The sequence below is a fragment of the Pleurodeles waltl genome, chromosome 6 (genome assembly GCF_031143425.1).
Source record: "Pleurodeles waltl isolate 20211129_DDA chromosome 6, aPleWal1.hap1.20221129, whole genome shotgun sequence".
Taxonomy (NCBI): domain Eukaryota; kingdom Metazoa; phylum Chordata; class Amphibia; order Caudata; family Salamandridae; genus Pleurodeles; species Pleurodeles waltl.
The window spans coordinates 1078348640-1078362752 of record NC_090445.1 but is presented as its reverse complement, the minus strand read 5'-3'; positions in this window follow the sequence as shown (position 1 = coordinate 1078362752).

Genomic DNA, 14113 nt, shown 5'->3' with positions numbered 1-14113 from the left:
TTGACTCCTAACACGTTTGATTGCGCTTCACAAGCTGCCTTTTCCGTGGACCTTTGCTTAGGCCGCATCATGCTAGAAAACATTGTTGGAACAGAGTACCTTGCGTCTTTTTCCATGTCGGTTGTTTTATGCGGGCCCCCTTTCACATGAAGATTGCTGTGCTCCTTTGATCCGGGGACCGGTAGCTTTTTGTCCTTTCTGGTTCCTCCTGGGTCTTGGTTCTGCCGTGCCCGTAAGAAGCGAGGGGTCCTGATTATCTTCGGCGCCATCCGAGCGTGCCACACGCCCCAAACACCAACTAATATTGCCAAGAAGCGGCGGGAATCGCGCTTAGCCGAGAGGGACAAGAGCGCGGGTCTGGAGCGAGCGCCACGCTCGCCTATTCTTGCGGGGCCCTCCGGTGCCTGCCGTTGCGGCCCCGATCCTGGCAGGGACCACCAGAAAGCCGAAAAGCGCCCGCAGCGGTCCGTGCTGCCGGCGCACAACGTCCGCGGCATCCGCGGCCGCGGGTGAGTGAGAGCCGCGTGTAGTCTGGAGATGGGCTAGAGCGGTAGTGGCGATCAGCCGGGAAATCCGGCCGCCATCTTGGATTCCTCAATTCAATCCTTACCCGTTGAATCCAATGTGGATGTAATGCTTTAGGGTTTGGAACGCTTGCTTTGGTGACGGTCTCTAAGGCTGGCACCGGAGTAATGACAATACTTGTTTCTCTTGGGCAAGTGGCTTCTCCTTGATGACAGCCATCTGTACTGAAGGTAGAATTTTTTCTATGGGTGCCAAGCGTTGTTTTGCGTTGGAATACAAATGTGATTTATAATCTTTGGGCACCCTGTCGCCCTTGTTAAGGGTGACATCAGTTAACCCAATGGGACCAGCAATTATTCTGATGACCAAACTTGTTTTGTTATCACAGGTGTATAGGTGTTTTGCTTCTAACATGCCCTGTTGCAATCCTCTAAAGATGCATGTATGTTCTACTGTCCAGTGTCTGCTAGAAAAATCTGAGCATATTAGGTCATAAAGTGGCTTGATGTGCTGTGCATAGTCAGGAATGTAGGTTCTGCCAAAGATGAAGAAACCAAGTAAAGACTGTAGTTTCTTGATAGTATTTGGCGGCTGGAGTTGAGAACACTTCTCTAAAAAGTGCGGGCCAGGCTCTTGTCCTCATTTGATAGCTCATATCCCAGGAACAGTATGCTGAGAAAGGCTACTTTAGCTTTCCTAAAATGAAATTTGTAACCAAGGGCTATGAATCCCAGAACGATCCGATCGACCCTGGCAAGATGAATGTTGAGGTCGTCATTTGTGAGATAGATGTCATCCACATAGGACAACGCTTAGGATAAATATCATTCAATATTGATGTTACACAGGCTAAGTGTTTCTGTGAGCCAAATGAGAATGCACTCAAGTTCCGACTTTCGTGTGCTAAGTTTTGGCAGAAAAAAACATTGGAGATATCCAAAGTCGTTTTGTATTTTTTATGCACTATGTTGTTAATTAGTGCTGTGTGCATTTTGTATTGCATATGTGCATGTATGACTGTTTAACTGTCTGTAATTTAAGACTATTCTATATGAATGGTCGGGCTTTGCAATAGGGAATAGCGGGTTATTCTTTGCAGAGACACAGGGCTCAATTACTCCCTGTTATTCGAACTGAGTGAGGATCTCCCACATTGGAGCTTTAGCTTCGTGTTTAACAGGATATTGGGGCTGAGGCGTAGACCTAATCGGTATTACATGGTAAGGAGAATCCTTATCCCAAACTACATGGTTGCGGTATAGCACAGGTGCCTGAGCTAAAGCCCAGTTGACAGCGTAGGCTTGTTTTACCGCTTCTGGAACAAGATGAGAGAATGAAGGCAAAATGACATCCTCCCTATGTGGGAGCTTACGGACTTGCTCAGGTGGCCAGTCCCTTTCAGCCAGTAGAATATCACAACTAAGTTCATCTAAGAATATCACACAAATGGGGCACTCTATGTCTCCCTAAATTTGGATGTTTAAATCATAAACTGTGTCCGGTGGGAGAACGCGCCCGTCCACAGTTTCGACCGCAATAAAGTCACTAGTTGCTGTTGCATCCAGATGATCTTTCAGACTCTGGTGACATATCGTGACTTCTGCCGCCCTGTCTAACAGTGTCACTGTCCATGTCTTGTTCTTCAGCAATATTCTCAAGTTTACTGGCATTTTTAATTAACAGTGCTGCCACCTTTTTCTTTTTAAATGGTGGCTTTTATTGTGGGGACTTGTCTTCTTTTTTGTCTGAAGACTGTGGTGAGTCTTTCTGTTTCAGTTAGGACGTTGCTCTGACCGGGCCACTCTCTCACTACGTCTGTCTGGTGTGTCCTGAAAGGAATGAGAGGGACGTGAATCAGTATATCTGTCAGGAGTTTTTATATTCTCTCTAGTTCTGAGATTAGATCTCCTTTCGGAGTTCTCCAAGTGTGGAGAGTCTCTCTGATTTGGTCTGTCTTTAATTTACTTTTGTTTATCCCAACGCTTTTTAGAACCCTTCTGTATTTGTTTGGTACCTTCCTTAAGGCTGGTACTCTGTATTTCAGGCTTTTTTCAGCTTGGCTCTCGAACTATTCCGACCTATACTGGTATAGGTATTGGAAATAATTTTCGGTAGCTCTTTCTCCTGTTCCAAGTGTGGAATCTCTCAGAGCCTTTGTTTTATAGCCAATGCTACTGCTTCCCCTTTAATGTTACTAAGTATTATTGAGGAGACTGGGTTGAAGTTACGCATTATTTCATCCCCAAATCTAGGGCTAGAGCTGCCCTGTGTTCAGTCTGAATTAGTTTTAACACGTCCGGTTAAATGAACAGGATTTTCTCTTGTTCCATGTGCACTTTGCCCATGATAGAATGCACTGTCTGTGTATTGATCCCAGTAGTTCCCAATTGATATCCTGCGTGTGCTGATGGTGCTGGACACACTGGTGCTATGTTCAGAGTTTGCATTACGAACTGAACAAGTCATCTATATAGTGTTACTAGCACAATGTATAGATTTCGAAGATCAGCTGCTTGCATGTTTTGTCCACGGGGTGAGGTGTATATGTGGCAAACATAGCCCAAGTTGGTCCTTCATTACCTAAGGGACGTAATCTCACGGGTTATATTACGTGTGGTACGGCGTCATTAAACCCAGTTCTCATGTCTTAATAAGTAATCGGTATTTCAAGATACTGATAAGCTTGGTACCATTGTGGTACGTTTGCACTTTGGCATTGGGATTGGGGATAATATCAAATTTCCCTTGATGTCTCAAACCTAAAACTTATTTCAGTCACAAAATTCCCCATCATCTTGATTTCCTTTCTGCGAAAACCAAAATCTGACGCCAATTTTTCAGAAAGAAAACATCTGAAATAATGGTATATGGGGATCCTGAGTCTGCCATTACCTTTAACTTTCTGCCCTCAATAATAATTTTACACATAGTTGGTAAATATGCCTATGTATCCATATCAGTACATTTTACCTCACTTCTGGCAACAATATGAGTGTCCTTAACATCAGCATCAGACCTTAAATTAACAACATTACGAGTTTTTTTCATCACAGAGAGCTTGATCTTTAATACACAGCACAACATTCTCCAAAGTAGACATTTCATCCACAGATTCCTTTTGTACACTCAAAAACCTTTTTACAATACTCTGAGAGGCTGTACCAAAATGTCCTATTCTCCCACACTTAAAACACTCTTTTTCCTTTACAACGTTGGATTGCACTGACCTAGAAGTTGTTCTGGAATGTTTTTATTTAAACAGCGAATAATCAGCTGGTCTCTAATATTTGTATCAACCCGTGCTCCAAAAGTACAATCTGCTGCAAGAATACAAAGTGCAGAAACATAAGAATTCACAGATTCATCCATTGACTGATGTCTAGTGCAGAAGTTAGATCTTTCCATAACAATATGAAGATCTTCACTAAACCTTTTCTTGCGGCGAGCTAAAGTTTCTGTAAAACAGTCATAGTCACCTTCTTCCACTCCTTGTGGTCTCATAAGTGCTGGTAAGTGTTCAAAGCAACTTCTGCATCCGTACCCAATTAATGTATTAATATTGCTTTCTTCCTTGCTGCAGGACAAGTATCACCATTAATGGCTAATAAATCATTATTAAAATGTCTCAACCATTTTTCCCATTTCATAGATGGTTGATTGAGACTAAAGAAAATGGAGGTGGTGGATTTCCACATGACAGAAGTATTTTAAAATGTAAAATAAGGTTATGTAAGATATTTAACTAAAAGGTATACTACACATTCAAAGTATTTATGACCCTAAAAATAATTATAATCCTGGTTGTCAATGAATAAATTAGAATTTAAAACCCTCACAACAAAGTGTGTGCATCACCGTCGAAATAAAACATACCTACAGTAAAAAGGCGTGTGTTGTGCTCCAGAAACGAACACTAGTAAAGAGTTAAGGTGTGCCTATCACTGTGGTGAATGCACATCAGCACTTGCAATTTGGTGTGCGCATCACTGCATTGGTCAAACCAAAACCAAAACCAAATACTCTTACGATGAGTTGTTTCGCTCGTGGTTCCTGCAGGCAGGTCTCAGCCAATCACAGGCCCGTATTTATACTCCGTTTGCGCCGAATTTGCGTCGTTTTTTTCGACGCAAATTCGACGCTAAACTAACGCCAACTAACGCCATATTTATACTATGGCGTTAGAGGCGTCTAGCGCCAAAGTTCCCGGAATGTGCGTCATTTTTTAGCGTGAACCCCTTCCTTGCGTTAATGATATGCAAGGGAGGCGTTCCCGTCTTAAAAAATGACTCCCAGGCCTTTACGTGGTATTTATACTCCCGGGCAAAAGAGACGCCCGGGAGTGGGCGTGGCTAAAAACGGCGCATTTGCGCCGCTTTTTAACGCCTGGGTCAGGCATGGCGTTAAGGGACAAGTGGGCTCAAAATGAGCCCAGAGTGCCCTCCCCTGCCCCCAGGGACCCCCCCTGCCACCCTTGCCCACCCCAGGAGGACACCCAAGGACGGAGGGACCCATCCCATGGACATTAAGGTAAGTTCAGGTAAGTATTTTTTTTTTAATTTTTTGTGGCATAGGGGGGCCTTATTTGTGCCCCCCTACATGCCACTATGCCCAATGACCATGCCCAGGGGACAGAAGTCCCCTGGGCATGGCCATTGGGCAAGGGGGCATGACTCCTATCTTTACAATGATAGGAGTCATGTTGATGGGGGATGGGCGTCGAAAAAAAATGGCGCAAGTCGGGTTACGACGATTTTTTCGACGTAACCTGACTTGCCCCATTTTAAGACGCCCATACGCCATTTTCCCCCTACGCCGGCGCTGTCTGGTCTACGTGGTTTTTTCCCACGCAAACCAGGCAGCGCCGGTCTGATTGCGCCGTCTAACGCCATTCCATAAATACGGCGCCCGCATGGCGCTTCAGAATGGCGTTAGACGGCGCAAAAATTTTTCACGCTAAACTGCGTTAGCGCAGTTTAGCGTCAAAAAGTATAAATATGGGCCACAGTGTGCACAAACACATTCCGAAGATGCCGCTACGGAAAACTGGAATGTCCGTGACACTTAGCTGAACAGCGCAAAGGCCGACCAGTTGATGACGTCACAGCTTGAACGCCATATCATTCTGCTACCTCAATAGATTATGTGGGGTCGTCGATGATGTGCACGTAAAGAGCACGGCAATGTTTCTTGTTGAGTATCTGCTGACACTGAGCTGCTAGAAAAGCCTTCCTGGATATGCAGCGCTCAGTCTCCTAACAGGCTGCCTCTCAGAATCCCCCTGTCTGCTCGCCGTTAAATGTCAATTGACTGGACATAGAATGAAAATATCTGGATGCTCCTTCCGGGAGTCGTTCCTCTAGCTCGTCGCCAAATATGCCGTATGGAAAATGACGAGAGGTGCACAGATCAAAATAAAAGTTATGTTCATTTTTTTGGAGTATCCTGACATAACAGCAGCAGGATTACAACAGTCCAAAAACCCTGTTAAGAATGGCGAATCATCTACAAACGACAACAATCTACTGCGGAGTACAGCAGGCGAGGAATAATGACAGAATATACATTTAGAACCCTGAAAGCAATATTCTACTTACCACAGAGGCCTTATTATTTGCATCAGAAATATAATGAAATGATGGGCCAAATGAGATGTCTTCAGGATGTAATATGCAGGCATGGGAACTCTGGGATCTGATCGTATGTCTTCAAGGGTTCGGTTCTCATATTACCCTGTGGATCTCATTTTCAGTGCCCTGCAAATTCTAATTCAAGTACAAATAGGAGATTATGGCAAAACCAGTAGGAACCAGAGTGGCACACAGATTTCCACATTCCACAATTCTCCTTTGACATCTTTTGCCAGGAAAAACCTGACAAACTTTGCCATACGGAAAATAGTTGTGAAGAGGCAAAACATGCAGTAATCAGGTGCACAATCTCCCACGCCATATATAATACATTATTTCTTTCTGTTATCTCATATTGATGTGATAATATCCCTCTGTTAAGTCCTACACTTTGCACTACCAGTATGTCCTGGGCGCAGCATTGCCACCCAGAATAGCACGGGCTTGGAAGGAAGCCCTGAATCGCATGGGCACAACGTCCCTTGTTTATACAAGGCTTTGATTTCAGGAGTGGTAATCCAGTGGATTCAGTTGAGGTAAAACAATAAAGCAAACCACACAATGCAATGATTTGGTAAATGAGAGACGGCGTATAATGATCGGGTACCCCTATGCACTAGGGACTAGGCGTTGGTAAAGGGGTGGAGGGGAAGGGAGGAGAGCAATCCTGAACATCAGGAAGGGGAGACGCCAAACAGTATGAAGACATTACATCTACTGAAGCCTGTACCACTGATAATGCTGCTAATGACCATGGATGTTGCACACTGACTAAAGTGTACACATTGTATACACCCTATTGTTGTGTAAGCGAAGCATTCCACTACTGTTTATGTTGTATTAAATGTACAAAAAGGAAAAACTTTTATTTTATTTTTAAAAACAACTTTATTTCTTGGAGATCATCTGCCCTGTGGAGACCCGGCGGTGCAAGGGCATCCTAAGCCCAGTCAGCCCAGTTCATTCTGTGCATTTATGTTTAGATTTCTTCAGACCTCATATACTGTGCTTGAAGCAGCTTAGCAGCAGCACCAGGTGAAGGATTTGGCCTCCTTACAGTGGTAGGAAAGAAGCAGGCTGGCACATTGCTAGGGGCTCAGAATAAGGCAATAAGGGCGTCTGCCGAGTGGCGGGAGGTTTACCACTGCTGCAAACGGTCACTAAAACTGTCCATGCGAAGGTCAGAATTGTTTTTAATAAAATTGTGAATTTAGGAAGCCGAGGACTTTGAAAATTCACAGGTCTGAGTTTAATATTCTAACTCATGCAGTGTTAGAACATCAGAGTGAGACCCGCAGGGCAGAGAGCCAGTAGCAGTGGACAGAAAGGGATACTGAATTGTAGTCTCTTATATAGTTCAATGGAAGTGCTTGGGTGGATTCAGAAGGATACATTCAAACAGCATCATTAGGTAAGAGATGAACACTCAACTGGGCTGAACAAAGAGTTGATTGGCAAAGTCTCAAACCAATGGTTGAAAGAGGCTGGTCAAAGAAAGCCAATGGTTGAAAGGGCCACACCCAAACCTTTTCTATGTAAATTGTAAGTAGGGCTCCCGGTTTTATAAATATAATTTTTTTTTAACATTTCTGTCTGTATTTATCCATATTTATTTTTTGGCCATCTTATTTGTGTTTTGTGAACAGATCAGGTGATAGCACATTTTTTTAGCGGTCAAACGTGCGCTCATACTTTGATGCCTGACAGAAGTTAGCACATCACACAGCCAAAAATAATAAACCCACATTAAAAAAAACATAATAGCACATATACTGTTGCGATATGCAGTAATTTATACAAATCACATTGAGTTTTGTGCCATACGAGTTTTGCAGTGCTGCCAACATGTAGCTGAAAGTCCTTCATCTCAGCATGGCGAGTCACTCAAAAGAAGCCAAATTATCTGTATTTTCCTGCTACTAAAAATAAATACAGACAGGAAACATTATGGGGGTCATTACGACCTCGGCGGTCTTTTTGTAAGACCGCAGAGGGACCGCCGTGCGGAAGACCGCCTGTGCAGGCGGTTTGCCGCTCGGCGTATTATGACTGTTGGCTGCTCTCCGTCGTTATTCCGACGGAGAGCCACCAACAGCCATACTTGCGGGCGGTGGGAAAGTGGAGGTTGCTCCACCTCCACCGCCACGCCAACAGAACACTGCCCAGCGAATCACGTCCTGTGATTCGCCGTGGCGGTGTTCTGTTGGCGGTGTGGTGTCGGCGGAGCTGCCCCCATGGCTCCCGTCCCCTCCCGGGGGATCGACGGACCAGGTAAGTTGATCGTCCGTTAGGGGAGGGGGATGGGGGGTGTTGTGTGTTGTGTGCGTGCATGGGGGTGTGTGTGTATGTAGAGGGGGTGTGTGGGTGCGTGTATGCTTGCGGGGGTGTTGTGTGTATGGGAATGAGTGCGTGTATGGCTGTGGGTATGTCTGTATGGATGTGTGCGTGTATGTTTGAATGTGGGTGTGCGTGTCTGACTGTGTGTGTGGATGTAGGCATGTATGTCGGGGTGTGTGCGTGTGTGTGTTGGTGGTGCCTGCATGCATGTCGGGTGTGTGTGAGTAATGTTATGTTGGGGGTCGGGGTGGGGAGGGTGGCCCTGCCACCTTTGGGGGGTGGCAGGGGTGGTGGGGGTGTAGGGGACGGAGTCGGGGTGGAGGTGGGGGGTGGGGGAGACCCCTATCAGTGGCAGGGAAGGAATTCCCTGGCACTGATAGTGCTTACCGCCATGGATTTCATGGCGGTTCAAACCGCTGGAAATCCACGGCGGTAAGCCGGGTCCAAATACCGCCGGCGGTATACTGACGGCCGCCGGGCTGGAGACCCAGGTCTCCAGCCTGGCGGGCGGGACGGAGAACCGGCAGATGACCATGGCGGTAACCGCCATGGTCTTAATTCACCAAGGTATGACCGCCAGCCTGTTGCGGTCTTACCGCCGGTTCTCCTCCATCCGCCAGGGTTGTAATGACCCCCTATGTTTTCTGTCTTTATTTATCTGTAAATATCAGTAAAAACAGAAAACAGGGAGCCCTAATTGTAAGTAATAGGCAGGTCCATTTGAATTATGTGATTTTGCAGCTGTAGCTTCTTTTGTATAATTATAGATTTGTAGCATTTGCCACATAATATGCAGATGATAAAGAAATTCTCGCTCAAATGGACCAAAAGTTTCAAAATAAGTTAGAAGTATATTAGAGTGGGGTAGATCGGAGCAGGTAAAACTCGAGTGGAGAGGGGTAGATTGCAGTGCGATATATTGGTGTAGATTGGAAAGATTGGAATGGTGTGGGGTAGATTGGGGAAGAGTGGAACACAGTGGATTGGGTTAGATTTGATTAGGGTAGATTGGGGTGGGGTAGATAGAAGTGGGGTAGATTAGAGTGGAGTGGGGTAGTTTGTAGTGAGGCAGATGGGAATATGGTAGATTGCAGAACATTGGAGTGGAGTAGACTGGGGTGGAGTAAGTTGAAGTGGAGTTTGATAGAGTGGTGTAGGATAGATTGGGATGAGGTGGGTTAGACGGGTGGGGTAGACTGGAGTGTGGTAGATTAGGTTAGGGTGAGGTAGATTGGAGTGGAGTGGAATAGATTGGAGTGGAGTACATAGGGTAGATTGGAATGGGCTGGACTGGATGGGGTATATTGAAGTAGGTTAGTTTGGGGTGGAGTGAGGTAAGGTAGATTGGAGTGTGGTGGATTTGGGTCAAGTAGGTTAGAATGGACTGGAGTGGGGTAGAATTGAGCGCATGTGGTATTATGGAGTGAAATGCAGTGAGGTAGATTGGGTAGAGTAGAATTGAGTGTGGTAGATTGGCGTGAAGTGGGGTAGTTTGGGTGGATTGGAGTGGGCACATTGGAGTAGGGAAGACTGGGTTAGAGTGGGTGGAGTGGAGTTGGATAGATTGGAGTGGAGTGAGATAGATTGGGGAAGAGTGTAGTGTAGTGTGGTAGATTAGGGTGACATTGGGTAGACTGGGTAGGTTAATGTAGGGTAGATTGGAATGAGTAGGGTACATTGGAGTTGAGTAAATTGAAGAGGAGTGATTAGAGTGGGGTAGTTTCGAATGGGGTAGAGTGGAGTGGAATGGAATAGATTTGAGTGGGAAGACTGGAGTGGGGTAGAGTGAGCTGGGGTATATTGCAATGAGGTGGAGTAGGGTGAAGTGAGGTAGAATGGGGTAGAAGACATTGGAGTGGAGTAGATTGGGGTGAGGTAGTTTAGAGTTGGGTGGGTTGGGGTTGAGTGGGTTATATTGGAGTGTAGTGGGGGTAGATTGGAGTGACGTGGAGTGGGGTAGACTGGAGTTTGAGGAGGGTAAATTGGAATGAGGTGGGGTACATTTAGGTGGTATGTGGTATTGTGGAGTGAAGTGCAGTGGGATAGATTGGGTAGAGTAGAATGGAGTGTGCTAGGTTGGGGTAGAGTGGAATGGGGTAGATTGGGTGGAACGGAGTGGGTAGTTTGGAGTGGGGAAGACTGTGATAGAGTGGGATGGAGTTGGATAGATTGGAGTGGAGTCGAGATGGGAGTGGAGTGAGATAGATTGGGGAAGAGTGTAAAGTAGTGTGGTAGATTAGGGTTAAGTGGGGTAAGGTGATGTAGGGTAGATTGCAAAGTAATGGGGTAAACTGGAGTTGGATAGATTGAAGAGGGATGATTGGAGTGGGGGAGTTCGGAGTGGGGTAGACTGGAGTGGAATGGCGTAGATTGGAGTTGGGTAGATTGGAGTGGGGTAGAGTAGGGTAGGGTAGATTCCAGTGGGGTGGGTTGTGGTGGAATGGGGTGAAGTAGGTGGATTGCTGTGGCGTAGATTGGAGTGAAGTAGATAGGAGTAGATTGGAGTAGGGTAGATTGAGGTGGAGTGGAATAGATTGGAGTGGGGTGGGGGAGTGGATTAGATTGGAGTGGAGTGGGGTAGATTTGAGTGGAGTCGGAAGGATTTGGGTAGAGTGGGGTAGAGTGGAGTGGGGTAGAATGTGGTAGATTGGAGTGTGGTAGACTGTGGTATATTGGAGCAGGGTAGATTGTGGCGGAATGGGTTAGATTGAGTAGAGTGGGGCACAATAGACTGGAGAGTAGTTGGTTAGATTGCAGTGAAGTTTGGAGTGGAACAGGGTAGATTGTAATGGAGTGTGGTGAATTGGACTGGAGTAGGTTGGAGTGGAGTAGAGTGGGGCAGATTGGAGTGGGATAGATTGGAGTAGATTCAGTTAGGCTGGAGTGGAGTGAGTTGGATTGGGGTACATTGGAGAGGAGTGGGGTAATTTGGAGTGGGGTTCATCGGAGTGGATTGGGGTGGAGTGGGGTAGCCCGGGGTAGATAGGAGCAGAGGGAGAAGATTTAAGTGGAGTCTAGTAGATTGTGGTGGAGTGGGGTAGATTAGACTAGAGTGGAGTAGTTTGGTGTAGAGTGGAGTGGGTAGATGGGATTGGAGTGGGGTAGATAGGGGTAGAGTAGAGTGGGGTAGAGAGAAGTGAGGTAGATTGTAGTGGAGTGGGGTAGACTAGATTGTAGTGGAGTGGACTAGGGTAGATTGGCTGGAGTGGGGTAGATTGTGATAGTGTGGGGTAGATTGAAGTGGGGAAGACTGAATGGTGTGGGGTAGATTGGGGTGGGGTTGAGTGGGGTGGGTGTGTAAATTGGGGTGGGGTAGATTGGAGTGAAGGGGGTTAGATTGGGTGAGTGGAGTGGGGTAGATTAGAGTGGAGTAGATTGGGGTAGATTGTAGCGAAGCGGAGTGGGGTGGGGTAGATTAGGGTATGTTGGCGTGGTATAGATTGAAGGGGAGCGCGGTAGATTGGAATGGATTGGAGGGTAAATATTGTGGAGTGGAGAATCGTGGAGTGGAGTGTCATGTTGTGGAGTGGTGTAGATTGGAGTGGCATGGAGTTGTGTGGCGTGTCGCAGAGTGTCTTAGAGTGGAGGGACATACAGTGGTTTGTTGTAAAGTAGAGTGTCACTGAATGGAGTGACGTGGCATAGAGTTGAAGGGCAAAGAGTGGAGTGGGGTAGCGTAGTGTGAATGCATGGTGTGGTAGCGCATTGCCATTACAGAAACACATTTCAATTGAAATGACTATTATTTGCACCGAAATACGGATTTACTGCACCCAAATGATAATGTTTGCAAATATCTTCACCTAGTTAACTGATGTGTTTAATCATATTCAATTACTTGTTTCCCCCTCACTTCAGAATTTCAAAAAATTTGCTTCATCTGTACGAATTCTGGTGTATTCTGGACCAACAGTACAGTTTTTTTTGTTGTGTGCTAAAAAAAAGAACATCCCGTCTCATCTCACATGGGTAATCAGCATGATTGTCACATAGATTCTCTCACTTTGAAGTCAGGGAAAGAAAAATAAACACAAAGGGGGTCATTCTGACTCCCGCCGGCCGCGGTAACCGCAGGGTCGGCGGGAGCCGCCAGAATACCGCTGCGCGGTCAGAAGACCACCGCAGTTATTCTGGGTTTCCCGCTGGGCTGGCGGGCGACCGCCAGAAGGCCGCCCGCCAGCCCAGCGGGAAACACCCTTCCACGAGGATGCCGGCTCCGATTGGAGCCGGCGGAGTGGAAGGGGTGCGACGGGTGCAGTTGCACCCGTCGCGATTTTCAGTGTCTGCATGGCAGACACTGAAAATCTTTTTGGGGCCCTGTTAGGGGGCCCCTGCAGTGCCCATGCCATTGACCTGGGCACTGCAGGGGCCCCCAGGGGCCCCACGACACCCCATACCGCCATCCTGTTCCTGGCGGCCGAAACCACCAGGAACAGGATGGCGGTATGGGGGTCGGAATCCCCAGGATTCCCCAGGGCAGCGGAAAACCGGCGGTACACCGCCGGTTTTCCGTCACTGACCGCGGCTGTACTGCCGCGGTCAGAATGCCCATGGGAGCACCGCCAGCCTGTTGGCGGTGCTCCCGCGGTCCCCAACCCTGGCGGTCTCGGACCGCCAGTGTTGGAATGACCGCCAAAGTTCCCTGAAAGAGAAAGCCTGACATTTAACCTGTCTTTGAATGCACACCACATATGACAAGATAAGAACAAGATTTAAAAGCCAGTTTACAGAAAGAGAGTTTGTGGAAGAATGCAGTAAACTAGGTTTGGGCAATGGGAGCGGGGAACTCAAGCTGGATAACCTAAAGCAAATAAAGGCAGCAAACAGGAATCCAGAAAACGTGAGTTGCAGACCACAAAGCCAATGATAAAGAATGTGCAGATTGCATTCCTAGGTCAGTTTTCTGAATGTCCCCAAGATGTCTTTAACAAACCAGACAGCTGCTCTGTCTATTACGCCATGACCTAAAAGCGACCCATAGAATACAGCTTAAGTGACCACAACGTGAAAAAAGAAGAAAATGTGGTGGCAATATAAAAATGGAATGTTTAAAGCCTTATTTCGATTGAAAGTATTCAATGGAACAGTTGGTAAATTAATTTTAAATGAATAAAGAAATATACTGAAAATAAAGAAATTGGTTTCTTGCACTTTTTAGGAACCAATCTGGGCTAGTTCAATTAATACCACTATTGAAATCAAGATAAGTAGTAATGGAAAAGAGTAAGCCTCCTCTTCTAGCATTACGCAAGTGAGTCAGTAAGCATCGAAGTTGATGAGCGAATAAAATGTAAAACATCAAACTGAAAAACGTTTAGGCACCTCCTTGCTAGCTTCCAGGGTAGTAAGGTATTTGAACAGAAATTGTCCCATAAATGGATTTGGAGAACATACATCCCTACCCTGAGTCCCCCTAGTGAATTTCTGAATATTTTTAGGTCTGACCTTATCGAAAAATATTTAAGTTTACATCTATAACATACTTACATATAGGGTCTTTCAGCCAGTCCTCTTCATCCTTTGGTTTGTTGTTGTGTAATTCACATTTTAATTTTATGGCAAGAACGGAGGCTCATATTATGCGCTCTCTTTTCCTGTTTATTTAAATAGCAGCGGGGTCGAAA